Consider the following 25,852-nt stretch of genomic DNA (forward strand, 5'->3'; position numbering starts at 1 on the left):
CCACAACAACTATGACGCCTACTATAACGACGACGTTGCTAAAACTATTTTTTAGGTAAGAAAGCCATTAATCCTTGACCTAAGACATACGAGTGCTCGAAGTCACGTGGTTGAGTAAAGCAGTGTGGTGCATACGAAAAGGGACTGATTGTGGCTAATGGAATTGGCCGTGAGACATAATAAATACGAAGCAACAATCCTATAGTTTTTATCGTCTCTGGCACTAAGATCCTAGCTGCTCCCTCCATCTCTAGACTGCCCACCTCCAAAGTCACCGGATCCCATTACTGTGCATAGGAGATTCTCTGCAGCGCCCCCTTTCCGCCCACAATGTCCCCATGGCGCAAGCTGAGATGGGTGGAATGACCGCAAATAGTGTTTTGCATAACACCCACTTTCCTCGCAAAAATGCCACTTGTGACCGGGCCACATTTATTTATCATTCTTATATACCACCTAGCGAAGGTAAGTATTTTTTGTTTATGACATGCGACAGCCACGTAAGTGTTACGTACATCGCATCAAAATAGCTGGAACAGCGAAATTCGGAATGAAAAGTGCAAGCAATGCGAAATGAACGATAAAGGGCAGCAGAGGTAGCTGAGCGATGGATAGATGGAGGGGAGACCTGAACCCCAGAGGCAAAGATGCAATGGCGGAAAGGAGGTAGTTGCGAGGGGAGAGAGGAGAGAGCGACGGCAGAGAGAAGAGGTAAGGAGGAGACTAGGGGGGGTAGGAGATGGAGGTGGAAGGCAGAAAAAGGTTGCGGAAGCGACGCTGGCGACGGCGATAGCCCGGGACGTTGATGAGCGCGCGCTGAGATGGGATTATAATTACGGGGCCTCGAGCGTTGGGAAGGTGGAAAAAAGGGGGTGAGTCGTGCTTTGAGAAGGAACGGTTGTAGAGAGGGTGGAGAGCAGGAAGAGGAGGAGGAGGAAAGTGCGTTTCGGAGGCGGCGCCGCTCGCCTGTGTGAGTGGAAGAGCTAGCTGAGCGCCGGTGTTGCTGCCTTCGCTCTGGCCTGGCCGCTGCTGCTGCTTTGCTGCCTGCTCGGTTCTATGCGATGACGGGCTGGATTACGGCTCCCCTTTTCCACGTCCCTCCTTTCTTACCTCTGCCTCCACCGCCGCCGGCTGTTTGCCGACCTGTTTGTTTTTCTTGACGGAAAGAGCTCGCTGCTCTTTTACTAAGCGCTCTCGCTTGATTTTTTTTTTATTCTCGGGGGGGGGGGGGGGGGGTCGTTCATAGGGCACCGATGCTGCTGGTGCTGCTATTCCGACAGATTGCGTGGACCAACAAAAAAGAAAAAAGTAAACAAAACACGAGAGGGCGCGCGAGAAGATGGAATCAGAGAAAGGATGAAGGCAAAGAGGGACCTGCGCAAATGAAGCAGCGATCTCTCGCTTCTCAATTCCTGTCGCCGAAGCGAACCTGGGCTGCATGCCCCGCAGTTTCCGGCGAATCGCTTCGGGATTGGTAGAGAATTTAAAACCTCGCCGACGCGGGACGAAAGTGGGCGGGGAGAGAAGCGGGTGGGGGGATTGGGCGCTTAAAATAAGCGTTCCGGTGTTGCTTTCGTAAGTTTGGTATTTGTTTCCGGTGTTTGCGGGACGCTGATAGAGTTTTGCGCAGTGAGACAGCATGAAGAGAAAACAACACAGAGATGCTTGCTGTTACTTTAGAGGCAGGTTTCTCTGGCTGATGCTGTTGGTGCCCCCCCCCCCTTTTTTTTTGTTGAAAGAGCGTAACTACGCAGAAATAAACGTGACTTAAAAATGACATTGAAAATAATCAATTATTATTTCTTCACAAGACGCGGTCGTCACAACTTTTTTTTGGAAGAACGAAAGAAAGCTTTATATTCGTTTTCATGTTGGATAAGCTTTAATATTGCAATCGGTTTAAACAGCAGTGGCGCCGGCTCCCCAGACTAGGTTGTAATGGCCGGACAAAATATCAGTCATTAATTATTGGGTGTTTACTGAGGCCGAACGGCTCGCTCGGAGGAAAAAGCAAGATAAAAAATTGCAAGAAAAGAAACAGAAACTCTTAGTTTACGGGCAGCTCAGTCGTCTCATGTACATTACGCATCAAACTACCTGTTAAAGAGTTTCGGGCTAGATATGAACAAGCGAAAGCTAGGCGCATAGAAATAATTCGAACATAGCTGAAAAATTCGTTCATGACTCTATCTTTGAGACTGGCAGCATTCTAATATTTAAATTACGCGCTCAATCATGCTCACTTCATAACCTCTGCGTGGACCTAAAAGAATAGCGCTAGGAAAAAGACGAAGGGAAAGAGACAGACAGGGGCGCTTCATCCTTTCTTTTAGTTCCTATCGCTGTTCTTTTAGGTATGCAGTACAATGTAGCCCAACACCTTGCTCTTTGCGGGAAATGAGTGTTGCGTTCTTAATGAGGCAAAATGGGACAGAATTCGTAAGGACGTTTGCATGTCTGTTTAAATGTGTCACGACAATGTGCTAAAGGTAAAAAAGATCACAGGGACACCTAATTACCTTATCTGTTAGCAATGCGGTGGCATTAGACGCTGTTCACGCCTCTGCCGGAAGTGAAATGACTGCCGAACCAGTGACCTCATTTCCCTCCTGCCAATCGGAACGATCTGGTCTTGTGACGACACTTACCTTTAGCCAATTAACGAGTTTTCTCCATAGAGCCTCTAATGGCATTTTAACACGCTTCGCAGCAGGTGGAAACATGATATAATGTGTTGGAAAGAACACATTTCTACTAGTCCTATAACCATTTGCTTCTTGGCGACATTCAAGAGTGGTACTCGAAGAACACTACCGGCACCTTAACTGCGAAGGGCTATGTGGAGGTAACGAAGCTTGTTTTCTTTCTTTTTCTTACCAAATATTGTTAGATAGGTCGTGTTTATTTGTGCTCGAGTGACGTTAAGGTGCGTAAGTTGTTTTTGTACACGTTGAACATTTCCTCGTGATCGATAACTGCTTTTTCTTAGTCTTTACTAGAATGGCGTTTTTCTTCTCTCTCCTGCCTCGGAAGCGAAGAAAAGAACAAGCCAAGAAAGACGAAGCAAGAAGCAGCGCGAGCAGAAAAGGATAGAAAGAGCGCGCATGAAAATTCCCGCGGGTGGCAACCGAGGAAGCAACGCGCGACTGCTAACGACTCATTCGGAAATCCCTGCACGCGCTTAGCAGCTGCCGCTGGTGCCGGTTGGTGCATGCCCGATCCGCATGGCTGCCGCCGCGCGCTCGCGGGATGCAAATCAGCCTTTAGCGCGAGAGACGACGAGCCCGGCATGCTTTGCCAATCTCCTCTCTCCACCAACGACCTTCTTCCCCCACTCTCGCACCCGCTTGGTTCTTATGCCTCGCGACATCCCCCTCATCCCCCAACCACCCACATGCACACTGAGTAGTCTTTGCTATATGTCACCTCTTAGCGCCCTCTCTCGAGACTCCCCGGCTCTGTTGTTTGTTCCGCGTTCCATGGTTTTTGGTCCCTTTATGCGGTGACTTTCGTTAGCCCCTGTTTTCTGTTTTATACTGTGTAAAATGCTGCATCGCTTTTGCTTTGTTTTATGCTATAAATTGGCGCCTTCTTAATTTTCTCGGGGTTGTCGCATGGAAATTGCCAAGGACGTACTACGAGTGGAAACTTTCGTCCAAGTCATTTTTTTTTGCTTCGTTCGGTAAATTAAACGTTTTTTTGGGCCGCCGCAGTAGCTTAGTGGTTATGGGGCTCGGCGGTTGATTCGAAAGACGCGGGTTTGATTTCGGCCGTGGCGGCGGAATTTCTATGAAGGCGAAATTCTAGAGGCCCGTGTACTGTGCTTTGTCAGTGCACGTTAAAAAACACCAGGTGGTCGAAATTTCCGGAACCCTTCACTACGGCGTCCCTCATAGCCTTAGTCGCTTTGGGACGTTAAACACCCATAAACCCGAATGATTTTTTTTTCTTTTTTTCAGAGGCGACACTGTGACACTGAATCGTCAAAGAGACAAGAAACTAGAAACTGAGGGTGACCGTGGTGAACCGCATTCCCTGGACACAATAATATTTTCGCTGTTAATTCCTTGTAACCTATCCACATTGAATATCTTAGGTCGATTGTGCTCGTATTAGCCGCTGCCTGTGGGCGAATTTCATTTTTGTTGGAATTATCGCTTCTATGCGGACGTTGAAGGCGGACATTTTATTGATGAAATAGCGCCACCATGTGACGCAGCGACGCAATGAATGTTGTTAGTGTTGTCCGCAAGTTAAAATGGTTATTTTGGCATTAGAAAGTCGTTGAGAAGCTTGCCATTTTGGAAGCAACTTCAACGCTTGTGGTGGAGCGCATGCCTGTTAATAGATTATTAGTGGCATTGCTGCTAAAGTAAGTGAGGTTCATTCAGGCCTATCGTGAGTCAAGGGTGCTACCTTGCATCTATTATTTCTTGCTGATCAGTACCTATGGTAACCCAGTAACGCCGTGTTGACTTCTACCTCTACTAATAGTATTTAACATTTAAACAGCAACGGTATATTGTATTCATTCGTTATTGGCATAAGTTTTATGTGCTCAAATATTTACGTTGAGGGTGAATAAGGAGAGTAGATATACACATAGTGGACTGCTTATCACTACAGGTTTCAACGCATGTGCTGTGTCATGCCCGCACGTTAAGCCTTTGACCCAGAAAGGATGCCAAACTTCTCATCATGACATATATAATAATATAATTGGTTTTTGGGGAAAGGAAATGGCGCAGTATCTATCTCATATATCGTTGGACACCTGAACCGCGCCGTAAGGGAAGGGATAAAGGAGGGAGTGACAGAAGAAAGGAAGAAGAGGTGCCGTAGTGGAGGGCTCCGGAATAATTTCGACCATCTGGGGATCTTTAACGTGCACTGACATCGCACAGCACACGGGCGCCTTAGCGTTTTTCCTCCATAAAAACGCAGCCGCCGCGGTCGGGTTCGAACCCGGGAACTCCGGATCAGTAGCCGAGCGCGCTAACTACTGAGCCACCGCGGCGTGTTCATGACATGGCACCGAAACGCAAAAATTGGAGAACGACAGCACGATCTGGCGCTCAACAGAGAAACGTAGAGCAGCAAGTATTGTCTCACCAAGTTTTTTACCGGCCGCAACCTGACTATTCGCGTCGAAAATCGGTACATTTGCACCCCGTTCATATTTTAAACGCACTTCTAGAAGAGTTCATATTCAGGCGACAATAACCCTTGTGCTCGATTTCACACCTCCCGAAAGAGGGAAATAAAAACGTCTCAAAAGGCCTTTGCGGAGCTTAACTTATGCTTAGTCAAAGAAAAAGGCTAGAGAGAGGAGCAACTTCTTCGAGGTCATAGCGCCAAGCACACATTTCAAAGCAGCACTCAGTGAAACCGTGGTGTGACAAAAGAGGAAAAAAGAGGAAAAATTGCAAAATGAAAGGAAAACAGCGAATACAGAAACAGGGGGAAACGGGAGGTAGGGAGTCCTATAACTTTCGTCGAGTGAAAAGCGACACTTTGGGGGAAACCGAAGCCGGAGCAGTGATACGAGCCGCGAGCTAGGCCGCTGTAGGGAGGCCGATCGGCATTGACATCACGTCGCTCAGCGCGCCACCACTGCCCTCTTCCCTGGAAAAAAAAGGGGGGGGGGGTGGAACGGGAGACCGGGCTCTACCGCCGCCGCACACGGCGGTTAAGCCTCGTGTGCCGGAGCATTGGGGATCTTTAAGGGATGTGGGGAAGAAAAGTAGGGAGAAAAAAGTCCTCGGTTCTCCAGCTGCCGTGCGGGACCGTTTTTCTTGGCCCTGTTCCTCGGACTCTCAATATTCAAATGTCCAAAGTTTCAGCTGGTGCGTGCACGCACTTGTACTACTACAACACGCAGTCCTGCTGTCCTGGTATATATATCTGTTCGCTCCGCAGCCGTACGTGCCTTTCGCACGCCGCCGTATCGAACATGGGGCGTTAGGCTTAGCTTGAGCAACGATTTGCAGCTCGCTTATCGCTCTACTTCGTTCTTTGCTTCTGCATTCTTCAAGTGTATGCTCGCTGCGAGCAGTTTTCGCTTTTATTCAGCTGCAGCGTCACGTTTCAGGAGCGCACAGTCTTGGTTGTTGCGTCTTTTAAAAGCTATAGATTAAGACGCGACTTCTTGAAGTTAGAAAGCAGGCGAAAGAATAGAAAGCAGACGCAGATTTATTGTCTGGCTCTGTGAGCGCGTGTACAATTGTGCTGCTTTTTGCTACACCTTTCTTTTTCTTTTTAAAATCATGGCTGTAGGAGATAAATCCTGCGGCGTAAGCGGCCACGGCGCTACTCTCAGCGTAATATGCTGCAACCAAAATCTTCTGCATTCTCCTGCTGGCTATGAAGTACGATGTACTGGCCGCGTGTTGGACAAGCGCATAACACGTGCTAGACACGTGACAGGCACGTGTTACCAAGTGGGTTTGAGTTTTAAGAGACCTGAGGCTGGAGAGTGGGAGCTGAGAGGTTGAGGTTGTTGCAAGCTACTGGTGGGGTTAGCCTTGCGGATTATGCCGGAAATTGCTTCAACGTATCGACATTTAAATGGTAAATAAGGTCCAGAAATCAAGCACACACCTGTGATCTGATTGACCTACATGGCTTTAAACACAATCACCCATAAGAGTAAATAGTCAGCTCCTGCTATCACCATCTGCATGGAGCCCAAATCCGAGTCTGTGAGAAACGTTAAAAGAAGGCGTGAAACCTCCTTTTTACACGACTGTGTATATATATATAAAAGGTTTCGGAACGTTCGATGTCTGCACAGTTGCAAATTATAAGAACAGGGGGCAGATCAAGAAGAGACCGACCTCTGCACAGGTGTATTGGTGCTGACGGAAGCTAGGGCAGACAGAAATGACCGCGTAAAACAGGACTGACAACAGCGAAGACCGGACATGGCGAAAGTGAAATGGAATGCATTGACACAAAGAAAATTGTGACAGCGAACCAAAGGAAGTTTGATGAATGCAGCTTAATCACGATAAGACAATATATTTTTTAATAGGCACCTGCTCCACACCGGCAACACGCCCATGGATTTTTTGGCTGTGCTTGGCCGAAAAAAAAAATCGGGAAAAGGCGGCACTTGAAATGAGTACGCAGAGTGAGAGGGCCATAATATGTTTGGTACACTGAGCGTCGTGATATTCACTTTAAAGGGTCTCTGAGGGCGAACCGAAGTTGGTCTATATGAATTGAATATTTTTTTGAACTGAGAAAGGGGCTGTTTTCACTCAAGTAGAAGTGACCAAAATATCTCTCGGGACGCTTAACATCTCTGAAGGGATTTTCAGCTACAGCTTCGCCGACTCATATTGCTGAATATTCGTGGTTACGCCGTTGCCTCAATGCTGGTGGCATGTACAACAGGATCTCGCCTTAGCACTCTTGCTTTAGGTCTATAGGCTGCACGGGGCTAGCCGGGCTTGTGTCCGCTGTTAAAGTTCTGCGCCAGCAGGGTCTGGTATCTCCACGGCGTTCGAGGCACTGAAAGTCATTCACTGTGGTTTAGTATCAGTCAGCCGGTTTATTATTTTTTGTCGGACACGTCGACGCAGGTACGATGCGCCAGACACCAACCGCATGCACCTGAAAGGACGACGATAAGACTCGCGCTAGCAGGCGCGGAGATCCGCCCAGTGGGCCCCGACTTCCCCCTTCCTTCCTAGCATCTTAATTCTAGACCTCATCACGCGTCTTTCCTTTCCCTTCCTTTTCTTCGAGGACGGCGGACGACGCCATTACGGCAAGGCACGAACTAACAGCTCTCGCTGTAAAATGAAAGGCGAGTATCGCTGCCTCGAACCGTTTTTCCAAGTAAACTGCGGTAGCATCAAGTACATTTTATTTACGCACCTCTGAGGCTACTTCAAGCCGGTAGTCAGTTCCAGCGTAGATCACGGAGTGCAAAGCGGAAACGACTAAATTAATAACGTTAAGAGGTCTAGTCGACTGGCGGAAAAAAATTACTTGAACTTCAGCTCCAGATTTCTCAGCAATAAATAAATAATTTGCCTATTTTTCAAGCGATAATTATGTCTTTCAGCGTCTTTTCAAAGCGCACATCGAGTTCAGCCGCATATTGGCTTTTCAGAGTGTACAAAACTTGAACGGCTGCTTTGCTGCTTTTATTTTTCTGAAATGCGACAACCCGTAGGGGCGACCGCCACGGTCTTCATTGTTAGTGTGTCGCTAAGACTAAGTGCTAAGACATGCCAGTCGTAGTGAGATTTCGAGCATGCGTACCATCATCATCATCATCATCATCATCATCATTAAATCCTAGGATTTGCTTCCAGTGCAAGATGGAGGCCCCTCCCGATTGTCATCAGTTATTCCTTTCCTTTCTTGCGCCATCCGCTGCAAAGACGTACCAGCAAACTCCTTAATCTCCGTCCTTCACATTGGAACTCCCGCAAGGAAATGATCTGCGTTTTTTTGGTGCTTCGCCTGAGTTTTCTGAAGGACCACGCGTGCTGGGTGTATGAGCCCCGTACAGCAAAACCCTTGCTCGACTATAGTCCTGCTCACTAGAAACTTGTAAAAAGAGGCATTGCGGTTACGTGTTTAGGGTCGGCCATTTCGAAGTCAAGCTTGCACACCCTTGAAAGCAGCTTTCGGGCCTAAGTGGCGAGATTGATAAGCGCCGGGTTTCCGCTCTCCATCTTGATGTCGTGCGTTCAGCACAACCTTGACCTTGCATGAGAAGGAATTCACTTTTAAAAAGAATGTTTAAAAGAAAGACGTTTGAAAGAAGCTTTTGCGGACTAAACCTCAGTTGATAGACCAGCCCATTGGTGAGCGTCACCTCCTTTCTTGTCTGTCGTCGTTGCGCGCTGCTCCTAAGCAATGAAAGTCCTTAATCATGATCTTCAACTAGCGTGACAATTTTGACGCATAACACTACTTACCACGCAACCAGTAATAACTCTTGTTCTCTACTTCTGAATGCAATGTTGAGTTCAAAGAGACGTTGTCTTTTCCAAGTAAATAAGCGTCATCGGAGGAAAGCATGTATACAGCATACAACAACGGAGGACATTGCACAAGAGAGCGCCAGAGAATAAGACAGGAGGAGACGGCAATGATAACCAGATGAGCCCGAGCAATGCGACCACACACAGTGGGACAGGAGACACGGGCGGCCAACAGAGACTGTGAAAGCAAACAGTAAAAGAAAATATACACTACGGTGTGCACGCACTCCTCAAAGTAGTTTATGAGAGGGTTAAAAACCTAGGGCAATAACTTTAACGACAGTGAAGCGGCGCCGACGGCAAAGGCATGGCAGGAATTATAGACCAGCGAGATAAAATTTATCTGCAAAGGAAGATAAAAAAACGTAGACGCCAAATAGCGAGACGAAGCTCGTAGATATACTGCAGATGGTGCGAGGAAAGCAAGGAGAAGGAAAAGAAGAAACGAAAAAAAAAGGTTTTAAAACCAAGAAATTAGAGACGCCAATTTCGGCGCGCCGATTGCCACCGCGTGTACCAAAAAAATGGGCGCAGGCGTAGGCCGGAGCGGCAGACGCAGCGCGCCAATAATTACGTAAGGGCCGCAGTCGGTCGCGAGGAGGGCAGCGGTGAGGCCAAAAGCGCGCGAAACGATACGACACGGCGAGGAGAGAAAGAGCGAGAGAAAAAAGGAGCAAAAAAGGCGGGAAAATATTTGCGCGGGAAAAAGAAGAGAAGAATGCGCTCGCACGCTCTCTCTCTCTCTTGGTCTCGCTCGCCCGCACGAAAGGAAAGAAGAAGCGCGCGCGAAAGAAAGGCGAAAGAAAGCGCGGGAATGCACGAGAATGGGCACATATAAGCGTGGCGGCTCCGGGGTGCGCCGGTCGTTTCTCCGCTCTTCTTTCTTTCCCTCTCTTTCTAGCAGCCTATATTTATCGCTTCTTCTTTCTTTCTTTCATTCATTTAAAAAGGAAAGAGAGCTTGCTAGGTTCTGTAGTAGGACCAGCGGGAGGATGGGGAGCTGGCGGATGGTGAGGTAGGTGAAGGGAGCAGGCGGAGGAGGTGGAAAGTGAGGCCCGAAGGGTGGGCGAGGCGGGTTCAAACCCAGGTTTCACGGCGGCTGCTGTCACTCCGGAGCCGCAGGCAATAACACGTCCGGAGCGCCGGGGGGCCGTGGCCAATTTCGCGCTAGAGCTTTCGAACTAAACCTTTGGGCAAGATAGAGCTTGCCTGCCTGCCTGCCTGCCTGCCTGACTGTGTGCCTTCGCCCTGAGCTGCTGCTGCTGCTGGTGGTGCGAGTGCTGGAGAGATTAAAGGCAAAAGTAAAAGTGAGGCGAACAAGAGATAGAAAGAGCTACAGAAAGCTGGCTGGCAGCGAGAGCGTCAATACCGAAGGGAAATAAAAAAGCAATAAGCATCCCTGAGAAGTGAGCGAACGCAAACTGAAAAAAAACAGAGCAAAAATTGGACACCTCTCGAGCAAGCGAAATACAAAAAAAAATAGACAGAGAAGAAGTCACTGAACAAAACTGAGGTTCAATTCGGAAGGCAGGCAGCTAAGTTGGGCACGAACGTGGCCAGAAACATTCGAATTAGTTGTGAATCGAACGAACGATTGGAGAGATGAAAGAGATGAGAGGATATGCATAAGAGAGAAGAGCAAAGGGGAACGATGTGTGAGATGCTCAAGAGTGCTTGACGGCCGTGGGCAAAATCACGTTGGGTTTTTCGGGAGTTGTATGGTTTACGAGAAAATTTTGGGAGTCTTTTTGTAGCTCTAGAATTGTTAGGCGAAATTAGCAGTATACTTTTAATCACTCTCGGAGAAGTCTGAGTCCACGATAAGAGATAAGATTAGTGACACTTCCAGTGGTCGCTATATGGCTCAGAGGAAGGCTGCACGGCTGGTCCCAGAAGATGTATTTTCGATCGAAGAAGTTTAACGCGACCTTGCTTGGAACTCGTATGGTCAAGCCTGGAGTTTCTTTTGGAATTTCTAAGAATTTTATCTAAACATGATGCACGGCTAGCCTGGCACTTACGAAATGGTGTCAAGGCTACCTTTATGTAAACTCACCGAAGAAGGATGCGAGTTAATTGCAGACGCAGGATTAAGAGGCCATGGAATTGGTTAGAGATGTACTGGTAAGTAGGGTTATAGCCAGCAGCAACCGAAATCAATCAAATAATAAAAGGATGTTTGTATTTTTAAAATCTGTGGTATGATCAATGGGAAATCAGTAGTGTAATCATTTTATGGGGGAAAGATAATTAATTAGAAAGTAGAAGAAAAAGCAATCACATGCCTCCAGTGGGATCTGAACACAGAGGTGGCCTGTGCATATCGGCTGCGTATACAAGTTGTCGCGCTGCAAAAACTTCTTCAAAAATATAACATGCGCTTCAGTACTCCTATTGCGAAAATGATATATGCACTAATACCAGCAGCCACTAATGTTTTGCTCGAAGTGCATGCTCGCTCAAGAGCTCAGTGTTCTTCTGGAACAATCTCTGCCTGTCACTCATCGAGAGGCGCCGTAAGTGCTTCTCACTGTTTGAATCTTCAGGTTTCCATATATGTCGATGACGTAAACCGATGTCGCACCTAAGAGGCCGCCCACGAAAATGCGACCCGACCCGACTGGACATACGGCTCCGACCGGTCAGCGAACTTGTTCAGGGCGAATTAGTGTGTGTGGGCGGCGCGCGTGTCGCTAGTTTCCTCCTTTCTCCACCAGATGCCGCTGCCTTTCCCAGTGTGCCCAGTTTTTTTTACAGAACCTGTTTTCTGTCCCTCCGGTTTCTTGCACCCCTGGCTGATAGAATCATTTGTCCATTAAGAAAAATAAACGTAGTTCTGTGTTATCATTATTTTTTTTGAGCAAAAGCTTTGAACGTTTTTTTCAGACTTTTTTATTCTCTAAAACTAGTTTATAATTTTCCTCAGCGTCAATTAGAGTCGAACCTCGTTATAACGAAATGGTTTACAACGAAATAATGGATACCTTGAAGGATTGGCGATTCCCTTTAGAAGCTCGGTCAACACGGGATATAATGAACCTACGGCTATAACGAAGCAATCGCCGGGCCCCTTGAACTTCATTGTAACGAGCTATAACTGCATTTATAAATTGAATTTCAGTCAGTTATTAGTTACTGGTTCTTTTTTCCTGCCTTTTGAGGCCATTTACACGTGGACATTACTCCGGGAGCTTACGTAGCGTTGTTCGGAGCACTGGAATAAATCCTTTAAAAAATTCATTCTTTGTTCTTGAACAGGAGGTAACTTTTTACCCGGCAAGGAGCCGAGGCTACGACTCCGTTTTCAGATTATCGATGAGGTTTCCAATATCCGTAGCAACAATATCGCAGCAATATCAGTAAGGCTTCCGAAATGCTCCCCTGGTTTAATTTCTGTTGCCTGCAGCTTTAAGCTTGGGGTCGTCTTCGTGAAACCACGACGTTTCAAAAATTTATTTATGGATTCTATAGACTGTTCATAGACTTTTGTCTATACATTCTACAAACCGTCTATAGACAAATACTAGAGAATAGTATATAGGCAATACATGTTTTATAGACAGTCTATACAGAATCTATAGATTTACGGATATACACATTAATTAATTTTTGTCTATACACAGTCTATGAACTGTGACTAGACAAAAAGAGATATCTATAGCAAGGCAATAGAGTCTATTAGAAGTCTGTAGACTCTGTACAGACAACTTTTATAAGGGCGGAGAGCGTCATGAAACAGTCCATTATTGAAGAAGTTTGATATATCAATGCAAAACGTAGATATTTTGCAGAAGCTTGTATTTGTACCCTGTAGCTGGCACCTCCACTAAAAACAAATATTCTCTTGAAGAATTCAATAACCAGGAAATTAAGAAAGGAAAAGAATACAAAATACTTTTGTTCAGATAAAACTGAATGAGAAGAAAGGAGTTTGCTTTTGTCGAAGTGCTTGTTGCATAGATGTCTAAACGAGCGTAGCCCTTTAAAGCGCTTTGTACACAACTGTGTACATTGAGAACTAGCAATTTTTTCTCAGTGTGTGCTTTAACTAGCATTTATTTCTTTGTTTCTGGCGAATTTATCATCCTTTTTTTTTTTGCAAGTCGATGCTTTTTATGCCAACTAGTGAACGGTGCAAGAAATATTTCGCAATACAATGAGCTTAGAAGCTCGTCGGCCGCTATTTTCTTGATGACGTACTCTGGCACGCTCTAAACAAAAATACGTCTATATGGGGGTAAAAAGGGATTGAGCTGTCCTCTAGCGTCCACCCCTTTATACAAGAAAGCGCGCTAGAGCACAGCTTACCCACTTTTTACTGCTTTCTGCTTAGAGTGCACCAGTACTAATGCCTATATTTTTTTCCTGGGTTTCTTGTGTCATAGGCATCTTCGAGACACAAAGTCCACTATTCCCAGGGGGTTGAACTTATACGTTCTGGTGTCATAATGTCAATCTTTAAAACTATTTTGAGAATTTTTGGGAAGATTGCGCATACACGTAAAAAATTAACGATTGGTGTTTTACGCTGGAAAATTGAAGAATTGGATTTCTTGAGGCTTGGGTATACTCTTTAGGTTGAAAGATGTTTGTTTCAGAACGAAATAAAAAATTAGCCTAAAAAAGTTGAGTAATTTATTAGGAAAAAATGTTTTCTCTAGAGCTTGTGTTTCGCTGTTAAGAAGCACTAGCACTCTCTCAAGCCATTTATATAATCGTTGAAAAAGCGATGAAACAAATATCTTTATTCAACTCCTTTCTATACGTGGTGTACACAATGCTCTGTGTCATATAATTTTGCGCCTGGGGATGACGTGTGGATAATGGTGGTTGGAGTGGCCATAGCTGACTTGAATTGCAAGAACTCAGTAATGGTCACAAATGTTTTATGAGAATTCCTTAAGGTGAAGTAGATTTGTAATAAGGGAGTAATTACTCATTGGCATCCACCCAAGCGCAGCCATATGGCTATAAAAAGAAAGCTATACAGCTTTCTCAGAAACGTCGTAAACAAAAATTCGTCCTGGTCCGGGGTGTGAACTGAGGACCATAGCTTCACTGGAATAGTCGCTCTACAAACTGAGCTAACCGGGACGGCAAGCTTATGGTAGGGCGAGAGCGAATTGATCTATAACTCGAAGTAGGAACTGTGTTGGTCAAATGTTTTACGGGAATCCCCCAAGGAGTAGTATATTTGTAATGAGGGAGTAATTACTCATTGGCATCCATCTAAGCGGAGCTTATGGCTACAAAGGAAAGCTATGCAGCTTTCACAGAAACTTTGTAGTTGAAAAAAATTCGTCCTGGCCCGGGGTGGGTTGTAGAACTTAGTAATGCATTAAAATATCTCCAGTCACTTTGATCTTAATTAGCAGATGCAACATTTATGCACTCAAAGGTATCCCACAATAGCCCTCGCTGTAAACAAATTCATGTCCCTAGGCAGCGAACTCTGATGACACTTGAATGACAATAATGACCTTGATTTCAGTCGTATTTATTTAATGGCCGCTGACTTCGCAATAAACAACGGCAAAAACTACTCGATAATTGTTCCAAACGTCGCATGCTTGACGTACATCGAAAAGAACTTAAAGCAGTAGATACATAGGAACCACCAAGCGGGAAGTATGGCATTCATCGAAGCGAATAGCACAGGCAGTATCCTTCGCGTAGGTAGAATTCAGGAAATGGGCCTTTAGGATTCTCTTACTGAGACTATTCCAAAAACAGATTAAATATGTGATGTTCAGCCAGTGACTGTTTCAACTGACTTAACCATAATCATTTTGGTAATTATTTTAGTCACTAAAAATGAGCGTAAGGTAGTTGTAAAAAATAAAAAAAAACTGACTTCCCCTGCCTTACAGTGGTAAGCAAATGTCGTAAGTAAGGCGCGACAAATGTACGTCTCCTGGCATTGCAGGTGTTCTCGTACATACTGTGCAAATACAGAATTACAAAAAAGGGGGTAAGAGAGAAAATAGACTAATGAAGCAAAGTTGTCCCAACCTGGGGATGGTTGTGGCGCCATCTGGCGTGCGTCGTCTCGCGATTGGCACGGTCCAGTAGAGCACGCTCTCTTGACGTCACCAACATCGATCGGAAAGCGGCGCCCCCTGGCTCAGAGGACCGCAGCAACTGGAGACACCTGCAACAGTGTAAAAAATAAGAACCGTGCGTCATGATACAGTGCAGTTGAAAAGTCAGCAATGAAACTAATTAGGCTTTTTGGTTGAAAGTATTGACGCACTTTATTTGAGAACTCTCAATTTCATAAGGCCCTAAGCATAAGGACATATGCATTATTTTCGTCAAACCCATAAAAACTTGCATGAATAAAGGTAACATCTCCAGTTACTATGCGAAAGTACTGCTGCCTTCATTCATTCATTCATTCATTCATTCATTCATTCATTCATTCATTCATTCATTCATTCATTTTAATTAATCAAAGGCCAATATAATACTAACACGTACAACATTATACCGTATTCCTCTGCATATAACATGCGACAAGAGCTCAATTTTACAGTAACACCATTAATGCACGAATTAACTTCTATAAGTAATCTTTTTCCCCAGAAGGATTACAGACTGGAATTACCTTATTAATGACGCAGTAACAAGAACTTCACTAAAAGTATTCGAGACCCACTTTTAATTTTGTTATATTTTGCACTGTATGATACATGTTTGTGTTGCATTTGTAATTTTTGTTTTTGCATTCCAGTTCACGATTTTTGCTAATTTCCTTTTTTTACCATCCAGAAATTATGTGGTTTCCAGCATTTGTTCATATGTATATCGTGTGCCCACCCTGCTAAGGTCTAGTAAAGGGACGAAAGTAACAACAAATAAATAACGTGCGCTCGACTGCGTACTTTGACATGTTTCTTAACGTTGATTCATGCGGCCTTTATCTTTTATATTTCGCTTCATATCACTGTAACGAGAGCTTGTTCAGAATTTTATAGGTTATATTTACAACCTGGAACACTGGACTTATTTAACTTTTTTGGTTATATTCCACGTGAACTAAGAACAATGTATGAAATTCGAAGTTTACGTTGATGAAGCGAAATATGGCGGTTGAGACTTTTTCGCCTGCGATGCTGGTGGTCCATGGCTGGCTTTAACGCGAGAGGAATAAAAGAGCTCACACTTTCAGCATTACTCGAATGGTGAAGCAGTATACATGCATATATCATTAACTATATATAGGGAAACTGAGATTGTTTACGTCCACGAAAATCGTTTCGGATATTAACATTCGCATTTTTGGAAATCACTAACTAGCATTAGTAACACTATTCGTGGATAAAATTCTTAGTGTTGTGGCCTGCTATTTCGTCAAAGGTGTTCTTTCTACAGCGCTGTGTACCCGGTGCGACGTTACAACTGTGTCTGATACAAGAAAGCAATTATTCCGCTTTCTTACGGAGATGGTCTGGTGTTTCCGGACATGCATTCGGTGGCCGTCAGTCAAGGATTTACCGGAGACGTCAATTTGTGTGAACTTGTTATCAGTTATTTTTTGTTACACAGGCACAGCAATGCCACAAAGAAACCGAGAGCTCTACCTCCTCTTATTTCACTTTTGTCTGCATTGCGCTCCTTACGCTCTTCACGTAACAGGGAAAGCCAGCATACTAATTTAAAGGATGCCTGCAGGCTGTCCCCCTTCAGTATTTGAGAATGACTTTGAAAATCGCCGTTGTGCGCACGAAGTCTTCTCAACGTGTATTACGACTCAACTCGAAGTGTTATAGCTGAAAGCACTGCTTCAGACGGACCAACCCTAAGCAAGAACCTTGTCTTGTGACCTTGTGACGTCATCACAACCGGCCCACCGGATTGTCAGCAACCGGATCATCGTGGCAGGGGGCAGTTAAATTTAAGATCGGTCGCGAGAGGTTGCTCGGGAAGTGTAACGTGGGTCACACAATTCCTACTAGTGGCTGTGATAGAAACAGTCACCTGCCAGTGAAGTGGTGCATCGCTTAACCGCCGCACCACTGCACTGGTAGGTAGGGGTATGAGGACTCGCCACAATCTATGAATGTGAAGTAGAAACTCACCAATTCTGCATATACGGGCATTAGCCTACCAAAGCCCTTTAGGGCGGAGCTTAAGTGTCCCCTGCTTTCGCACTTGTACTCGGTTTAACTACGTTAAACGTCTACCACTTTTTACTGCGCACTCACTGATCGTTCCAAAAGAAAAAAAAATTAGCGCATTTGTTTTTTGTTTGGCCAGTGCCACGCAACACGTCGGCCATAAAACTCCGAATGCTTCTAGCAAGCACTTTCACATAAAGCAGGAACAAGGATGCCTCTTTTAAGGTTCATAACTTTACGAGAAGGTTCTTACTTCCAAAGAGCACAAAAAAAAAGAAGGGTAGGCCAATTACGCTAGGCTGAGTCAGTCCGATTGAATCTCCAGACAGGGGCGAGGCGCACGTCGGCGCCAGTTAAGAACCGAAGCCTGGTCGCGCGCAATTACTAATGATCCTAAGCACCGTCACAGCAGCCAGCGTCAAGGCCTATCAAATAATCAGCATCCGCCGCCAGGGGGCCTGGTCTGAGAGGGAGAGTCGAAGAAGGCAGGCACGTTACCAACTACGCTCTCCCTTCCAATTTTTCCCGCGCCATCCTTTAACCTCTCTGACTGGCTCGCAGAGCTAGACACGCTTGGATGCTGAGGAGAGATGGAGGAGAGATCCGGGAAAGACGACGTTTCGAAAAAAAAATGAAGCCCGCGTGTTCATTGCCGAGCATGCCAGCGTGCCAAATGCAAGCAAGCAAGCAGGCAAGAAGGAAAGGAGGCCCTTCCCTACACTCTCCCGATGTGGATGAGTCCCTAGGAGCAGGCCTCCTCCCTTCCCTTTCGCGCAGCGCTAGCCCGCCGAGGCGCCTCGTTAATTATTCGAAGCACTGAAAACGGTCCCAACTTCCCCTTTGCGTCGTCCGCCTTCCCTTTCTTCGTTACCAACCCCTTCTTTCTTAAACCCATCCCTCTATTTCAGTCTCGTACTCTCTACAGGAACTCTGCAACGCGCAGCCACATTTTTCCTTTCGTCTTAGGCCGAGTCGCCCCTTCACGCGGGCATATAGACGCGCGCCGTACGCATAGATATCCTTTCACCACACGACGACTCCCCTTTCCGTGTAGATAGGACGACGCTTCCCGATTCCTCCCTACTTCCCTTCCCGTCCGTTTCTGGCCCAGATGCGCGCCTCCACACCGCCGCAGCGCCCCGCGTGGGCCCGCCAAAGCGGAAGCCAAGCGCTCGGCGCGCAAGCATCCCAGGGCTCAGTCGGGTAGGCTCGACTATTGTTCGTCCTCGACTCTCCCTTCGTTCCCGGCCTTCTCTTCCCTCAATTTACTCCTGGTCGCTTTCCCTCCTCCCTTTCGTACACCATCCAGTCACCCTTCTCTTCCCCTTTCCAGGCATTCCTCGCTTCCCTCTACCCTATCCATCCCTGCCCCCTTCGTTTTCTACGTCGCCACACGCGTGGCAGTTTTCGGGAAGGGCGACAGCGAAGCCGGCGGCATCCGTTTCCCCACTCCTCCCCACTCCTCCCTACCACTAGTCTCCCCTGCTCTTCCCCCTTCGTCGTTCCCTTATTGCCTCGTTCACATCCCTCAGCTTCCCTTGGTTTTGCGCCTGATTCGAGTCCTCTTCGTCGTTGTCGTCGCGTCCCGGCTCCCCTTTATTTTGTTCCCCCGCCACCCCCGCCCCGGCTCCCCATCGTCCCCATTTCCAGGCCTCCGGCTGCCTGCCGCTCGACGGCGGGCTGCGCGTTCTTCCCTCTCGGGGTCCGGCTTTAATTTTTCTCGCACTTCGTTCGCTCCTGGCCTCATCGGCCGGGATCCTGGAGCGCGCCCACGCACGCACGCCGCCGCCTCTTCGTTCACTCGTTTCCCCTGATTCCTTCGTTTCATCTCTTTCCTCCAGTGCTGCGATCTTCACCACTTTTGCCATCGATCTGGTCCAAAGGGTTAAAAGCGGTTGGGCACGGGGGAAAAGGACGGGGAGAGCGTGCGAGGGGCACGCCCGGAGAAGGAGCATTGTTTTCGCACTTTTTGTGCAGTTTTTTCTTGCCTGATGAGGCTCAGAGGGAAAGAAAGGAAAAGTGCGCCCTCTTTTTTTTTGGGATGTAAAGAATAATTAATAGCACATCGCGCTACACTGGAGCGTTCCTCTCCATTCGAAAAAGTTAAAATGCGTAAGTACGTACAATTAATTGTGAAAACTATATGAACCTTGAAATTGTGCTTTGGCGCTAATATACAGGTATTGCCTTGTCAAACGATACTCTTCAAATTCCGTGTTATGGTATGAAGAGCTCAATTTATTTGTTTCTTTTCGCGTAATTAGCTCCGGTATTGTTAGGCGAAAAGTTTGGTTTTCGGCTTACGTTGAAATGAAAGTTTTGAAAATTATTGTGCAAACATACTTTGATTTGTCGCTGCAGAAAGATTGGCTCATGAAAAAAAAATCCCGTTGGAAGCTCTGCTTATGCCTGCGCAAACTTTCTTTTCTATGCTTAGGGTAGAAGGAGTGCACTTTCGTAGGAAATTCGTCCAAGGTCTGATTTTAATGTTTTTTTTTGCAAATGTCGGTAAACAAGATATTTAAGATGGGTTCTGGGAGTTCAGCTTCGCTCGCCGTGTCGTGGTAATGGCAAGGTTCGTTGCTAGAGGCTGCGCTTACAGATGTTTGGAGTGCAGTGGGGCCGTTCAGCAGTGTTAACTTTTTTCTCAAAACCAGCACTTTTTATGGTTTGCGTTGGTATTTTATCCGCGAGAGCTTTTGGCGCGTTTCCTCAGTTTTTGTCGAACAATGTTTGCATCCTGTTGGTTGGTTTGATATCGTTCAGCCATAATTACTTTATTTTGGAGTTTAGCTTAAAACCTTGGAAGGTAGGTCATGTGTCAGCTGGAGCTCACTCATTTTCCTGTTCCACTGAATTTGCCATGAATGGAATGTTGGGTTACATCCCGAAATAAACCTTGACTCACTTACATAACCACGATACCCGAACATGGACATTTAGGGCACTTGCACTTAATAACACTACTCATATACTCTGCTGGCTTGAAGATAATGATAATAAAGTATATTTTCATCAGTTACAATTTGTTGGAAAAAGGGGATAAAAGAGTGTCAATCCGCTTAACAAAAATACTTAAAGATCAAATATAAAATACTCCAGACAACCATTAAATCATTACATGATAAAAAAAACGTTGTCCAGTGAAGAAAGGTAGTTCTATCCAACAACAAAACTTCAAGAGAATAAAAATAATATTCAGTCTAAGCAGTTTCCTCTACAATAGGCCAAGTTCTGTCTTGCCATTGTTCCAGCGACTGTTAATTTGAAACCAAAATTTAAATAAAAAGACAGATTTTAGCAATGACGCAAAATATTAATAATAATAATAATAATAATAATAATAATAATAATAATAATAATAATAATATTAATAATAATAATAATAATAATAATAATTGGGTTATGGGGAAAGGAAATGGCGTAGTATCTGTCTCATATATCGTTGGACACCTGAACCGCGCCGTAAGGGAAGGAATAATGGAGGGAGTGAAAGAAGAAAGGAAGAAAGAGGTGCCGTAGTGGAGGGCTCCGGAATAATTTCGACCACCTGGGGATCTTTAACGTGCACTGACATCGCACAGCACACGGGCGCCTTAGCGTTTTGCCTCCATAAAAGCGCAGCCGCCGCGCTCGGGTTCGGAATGGCGCATAAGAATTACTTTTTAATTCTCTTGAGAGGTTATGGCGTTCGGCTGCTGATCTGAAAGACGCGGATTCGATTCCGGCTATGGCGGTCGCGTTTCGGTGGAGGCGAAATGCTAGAGGCCCGTGTACTGTGCGATGTTACTGCACGTTAAAGAAGTCTGGGGGGTCGAAATTTCCGGAGCCCTTCACTACGGCGTCCCTCATAGCCTGAGTCACTTTGGGACGTTAAACCCCCATAAACGATTCTTAATTTCACTAATTTTTTTCTAACCGAATCATTTACTTAAGTTTACAAACATAAAAAAATGCATACGGGTGATGCTATAGATCCTTTTTTGTTTTTCGCGTCTCCTGCTCACTTGAGGGTCATCTGGGACTTATGGCAGGAATCTGAGGATGACTGAAAGAGTGGCCGCATGTTCGACACTGTCTTCAAAATGCATTTTGTCATTGAGAAATATTTTATAGGTTTGCACTGGGCTATGAGCTGGCTCGCTTTGGCATTATCATTTAAGTGGACTGTTGATGTAGGCGAGAAAGGCTTGTACTTTTGCAGCCCTATAGCTCTGTAGTTCTCGTGCAAAGATGTTTCAAAGGCAACGAGAACAAGAGGGCTCTAATGAGAGCTCACGAAAACCAAGAGCTGAACCTTGTTAACAGTAAGAAGCTAGCATTATAGGGAGGCGTTTAGCGGACAAAGCGGCATTTGTTCATGCCTATCATATATTGCATTAAGCTGGTACAAATGAGGAGAAAGGATGTTTTTGAGGAAGCCAGCCAAGAGAGCCCTGATGAGGCCTCATAAACAGTAAGAGGTTAACCTTGTCGTAACCAAGTCACTAGAACTAGAAAGCCGCTTTGTGGGCTAATGGGCATTTTTTGTGTGCTCTTATCATGCGCTAAAATATCTGTAGAAAGGAGGTGCGCCTGGCTGAAACTAAGAAACGCTTGAGAGGCAGAAGCTTTAAGGGATGTGAATAAAAGGGTGAGAAGGGAAATATCGACAAGCATAATGGCCTGCCTTCAATGAGAACTAATTACATGTCAACATTAATTACATGCTAATTACATGCATTAAGGCGAGAGGTGATAGTTAACCAGGCGTGAACGTTAGTAAAACCACGGTGTGAGAGGTAATTTAGTAAAACAGCGCGACAAAAACGTTGTTAAACCAGATAGGTGCCCTAGGGTAAGGTGTAGAGTAGCGTTTAAAAGAGATGTGGATTAACGTTATTTAGATGTAACTGAAACAGAACAAAGCTAAGGAAGCCTTGGTCGGGTTGTAGTGCTTCGATGCTGGAATTTGATGTCAAAATGTCGAGGAGGTTCAAGTTCTGCTTTACGGTATTCAGCAGGCAGTCATTTGAAAAATCAACAGTCCAAGGTTGTAGTTCCGCAATGAATATTTTATGTGCTGACGTTTCTGCGTACCGCCAATTTCTACTTTTTGTCTCTACACCCTGAAATTACATCCGCAGATCATCTTCATGCTCTTACCACTCCCAGACTGTTTACAAACCAAAGTGTGATGCCATGATAAAAAGTTCTATGATGGTTTGAAGGATGTGGAAGTAAGAAAATGTGTATTTGGGATCGACACTTAAAAAAAAGACGAAACTTTTACGCCCTGCGTGTGTAACTTCAGTCTTGCTCACTGCATTTTTTCAATGTTTGAAATTGCTGTTGTGTATGGTGGTCAACTGCATGGTGCAGCAAATTTTCTTGCCCGTACTTAGCCGTTGCTGTCCACATTGAAAAACTGTGGATAGAACTACAGTATAAACGAACAAATAAGCAAATAAAGTCCAAACACTCGAAAACGAAGGTTTATTTCGGAAATTTCATTACTGAGTTACAATGTTCCACGAGCTGCGATCGATCACATGAAAGACCTGCATGCCGGTAGTGTATAGATGTGTTAATCAAGCGTAAGACAGAGTTGAGTGGCAAGACTTCGAGTTCACTCGGATCTCACTGTTAGCACGGTCATGATCCCGACTGATCGTGAAAACACGTCGCAAAATGCGTTAATATTTCTTAGCATCAATCTGCACGCACTTCAATGAATCTTCAGTATTTCGGACTCCATTGCAAGCTGTCGTAATAATATCGACTTTCATCCCTCTTCGAAGGAAAAGGGATGAGGGGTTATTAAAGAGTACGCTGGGATGTTGGGAATCGGTCGCCTAGTCGTCGGTCCCCAACTTCCTCCGGTGCAAGCATCAAGTCGCAAGGTTTAGTAGTATACTACGGTCTGCGGTGCTGTTGGGGAAGAGGGGGTCGAAAACGAGGGAGTAACCGAGATGAAAGGGGAAGGAGGGAGGCCGCGAAGGAAGGAAGCCAGGAAGAGGGTGAGGCAGGAAGGGAAGGTTGGGAGAGGAAGAGTGTGGGAGGCCGTTTCCGCTGTCGCCGGTCTCCTCTGCCTCCCTCCGTTCCCCTTTCGTTCGTTCGGCGTGCTGCTGGGGGAATACCGCGGCGCCCCCTCTGGCGTTCATCAGCGGAAATGGCGCGCCCCCGCGCGGCTGCCCCGGGAGATAAAACGTGCCGACGAGCGGCGGCGGGAAAAGGACGCGCGAGCCCGATCCTCTGTGCGTTGCAGCGTGTGTGCGGTTGTTGTGTGCGTGCGTTTGTGTATGTGGTTTAACGAGTGCGATGTCGTGGCTGCTTCGGTGGCTGCTGCGCGGGCTTGCGACTTCTACGCCCTCTGGTAGACGCCACCAGCGCCGCTCTCCAAAATGCGAGCCGCGCGCTTTGTCGTCTTTTTTTTCTGATCCCAGTTGGTGCGGCCAGTGCTGCGTGAAGTAATGCTGTACGGGCTGCGGGGCCCGCATCGACAGCAGACAAGTACACACGCAGTGTTGAGTATTGAACGCATATGCGCCTTTACACACACACGCGCGCGCGCGCGCACACACACACACACACACACACACACACACACACACACACACACACACACACACACACACACACACACACACACACACACACACACACACACACACACACACACACACACACACACACACACACACACACACACACACACACACACACACACACACACAACCACACACACACACACACACACACACACACACACACACACACACACACACACACACACACACACACACACACACACACACACACACACACACACACACACACACACACACACACACACACACACACACACACACACACACACACACACACACACACACACACACACACACACACACACACACACACACACACACACACACACACACACACACACACACACACACACACACACACACACACACACACACACACACACACACACACACACACACACACACACACACACACACACACACACACACACACACACACACACACACACACACACACACACACACACACACACACACACACACACACACACACACACACACACACACACACACACACACACACACACACACACACACACACACACACACACACACACACACACACACACACACACACACACACACACACACACACACACACACACACACACACACACACACACACACACACACACACACACACACACACACACACACACACACACACACACACACACACACACACACACACACACACACACACACACACACACACACACACACACACACACACACACACACACACACACACACACACACACACACACACACACACACACACACACACACACACACACAGTAAGGAGAGGCGCAGTGACTGTCTCACTTCTCAGCAGCAGACACCGGACGCACGCCGCGAGGAAAGGGACGAAGGAGAGAGTGAAAGAAGGAAGAAAGAGAAAGGGGCAGCCGTTGTAGAGGGTTCCGTAGGCATTTCGACCACCCATAGTAGGATGCAACTTCAAAAAACAGCAGTTGCTAACACTGGGCCGCGATCCGCCCGGCGTGCTGTATTACTCTACTGTCCAATTGATGTAGAAGATTAAATGAACTTTTTAATGTTTGACTATATTAGACAATCAAGGTATCGTAATTCCAGCGCTTGTAATTTTTTCTTGCGATTAGCTTTTTGTTAGGCAACACGAAGACTTTAAACAATGGTCTACATTTTTGTCGTGGAGGAAGTCTGTGCGGCAGTCGTGAATGTGGGCGGATCTTCAGTGCAGACTTAAGTTGCATCCTACTTAAGTGAACCTCTACAGAAATGCGCAGGACAACGAATACCGCAGACTACAAGACGGGACGAGCGCTAACTCTCCTCTCTGTCTTGTGTGACTATGTATATGCATAAACAACTAGCACAACTATCCGTTGTTGTTGCCTTGGTGACATGGCACATACCCACGACGGTGGATTGGCCAGGGTTCGGTGGAGACAGCCCATAGAATAGTGTAAACTGGTGTCAAGGTAATGATTTGCCTTGGGGGAAATGTCAGAGTAATTTAAAAGAAAAGGAAGAAACAAAATATCGAGAGAGAATATCGGAGAATTAAATAATTCAAAATGTGGAAATACCCAAACGTTCTTTTAAATGCGCAAATTTTGGAAACAATTAGCAAGGGAATCTACCTGTAGCTGTTATGTACATCCACAAACTTGATGCAATGCAAAACCCCTGGCGCTCGCGCCGAAGGAGAGGAGGAGGGGAATCGACAAAGTGAGACCCAAATTTTTAATGGGAATTTCTAGGTGTCCTTTCCTCTGATGTGCTAAACTCCGGCAAAAGAGTAAGAAATGCTCCAATGTCTCGACTTCTCCACAAGCCGGACGAAGGTTTGTGGGACTGAACCCGCATCCATATAAGTAAATATTTAAACGGGGAATCCTGCAACGCATGAGTGTCATCGCTACCTCACACTGCCGGGTTTTTCACGCAGGAGCCTTCCATGGGTACATGAGATGCTGGTAGTCAACAGTATTTTAAATGTTCTTCATCGTTTACATACGTCTCTCAGCATACAAGCGCCCTTTGTATTTCGCCTACATCTAAGCGTAACCGCCACGGCTGGGACTCAGTTCTGCGATCTCGTAAGCTCAGGAGCCGAACGCCTCGGCCACTGAGTCACTGGAGGGGTGT

General features: G+C 46.1%; 1 protein-coding gene across 10 annotated transcripts in view; it reads right to left on the reverse strand.

Moving 5' to 3' along the window:
- LOC144107724 (uncharacterized) overlaps positions 1 to 25,852 on the reverse strand; it is a 260,626-nt gene that overhangs the window by 100,463 nt on the left and 134,311 nt on the right. For 5 of the 10 annotated variants that reach the window (XM_077640867.1, XM_077640863.1, XM_077640859.1 and 2 more), the window contains exon 3: positions 15,018 to 15,156. The gene's annotated coding sequence lies outside the window, so the exon portion shown is untranslated. Of the gene's footprint in view, positions 1 to 15,017; positions 15,158 to 25,852 lie in introns of those variants that run through there. The other 5 variants (XM_077640866.1, XM_077640858.1, XM_077640865.1 and 2 more) reach the window with 1 other exon arrangement.

The sequence above is a fragment of the Amblyomma americanum genome, chromosome 10 (assembly GCF_052857255.1).
Source record: "Amblyomma americanum isolate KBUSLIRL-KWMA chromosome 10, ASM5285725v1, whole genome shotgun sequence".
Taxonomy (NCBI): Eukaryota; Metazoa; Arthropoda; class Arachnida; order Ixodida; family Ixodidae; genus Amblyomma; species Amblyomma americanum.